Source organism: Orycteropus afer, unplaced genomic scaffold (genome assembly GCF_000298275.1).
Source record: "Orycteropus afer afer isolate SDZICR_OR568_19922 unplaced genomic scaffold, OryAfe1.0 scaffold00288, whole genome shotgun sequence".
NCBI lineage: Eukaryota > Metazoa > Chordata > Mammalia > Tubulidentata > Orycteropodidae > Orycteropus > Orycteropus afer.
This window is the reverse complement of record NW_006921875.1, coordinates 1,039,856-1,041,054: the sequence shown is the minus strand read 5'-3', so window position 1 is coordinate 1,041,054 and position 1,199 is coordinate 1,039,856.

Sequence of the window (1,199 nt, the reverse complement as noted above, 5' to 3'; positions counted from 1 at the left end):
GCCTTAGGCACTATGCTACCAAAGCTCCTAATAGTACATGTAGTAACTGTTAAGTGGCTGGTGGGTTTGAACCGCCAGCCTTCTGGTTAGCAGTCAAGTGCCTTAGGCACTACACTACCAGAGCTCCCATATATATATACTAGGAATGACTAATAGTATATTAGATACCATAGAAGAAGAGATTAGTAAACTTGAAGATATAGCAATAGACGATATCCAAAATGATGCACACAGAGGAAAGAGACTGAAAAACTGGATGGAAAATCAGTGAGTATAGGACAACATCAAGTGGCCTAACATACATGCAAGTGTAGTCCAGAAAAATGGTTGTGGTGGGGTGAGGGGTATTTGAAGAAATAATGATGAGAATTTTTCCTATTTTGATGAAAATGATAAACCCATCAACTGAAGTAACTCAATAAACCCCAAGCAAAATACTTGTTAAGAAAATCAAACAAAGTCACACAGATTACCAAAAACCAGTGATAAAGACAGACAAATTTTAAAGACAGTCAAGGAAAGATTTTATGTACAGAGATCAAGATATTAATAATAACAAGCTTCTCATCCTAATGTGTGCAAGCCAGAAGACAATGCAGTGATGTCTTTAAAGTAAAACAATAAATCTGCAAGCCAAGAATCCTAAAGTGAACCAAAATATCTTTAAAAAATAAAAGTGAGAAAATATTTTTCTTAGTGAAACACATACTGAGAGAATTTATTACCAGTATGCTCATATGTTGTGGTTGTTGTTAGGTGTCATTGAGTCGTTTTGACTCACAGCGACCCCACGCACAGCAGAATGAAACACCGCCCAATCCTGCGCCAGCTCCATGATCCTTGCTATACTTGAGCCCATTGTCACAGCCACCGTGAAAATCCATCTTGTTGAAGGTCTTCCCCTCTTTCGTCGACCCTCCACCCTACCAAGCATGACATCCTTCTCCAGGGAATGGTCCCCTCTGACAGCATGACCAAAGTAGATGAGATGAAGTCTGGCCATCCTCTCTTTCAAGGAGCATCTTGGCTGCACTTCCTCCAGGACAGATTTGTTAGTTCTTTTGGCAGTCCATGGTAACTTCAGCATTCTTCGCCAGCACCACAACTCAAAAGCATCAACTCTTCTTCGATCTTCCTTATTCATTGTCCAGCTCTCACATGTATACGAGGCGATTGGAAATATCATGGCTTGTGTCAGG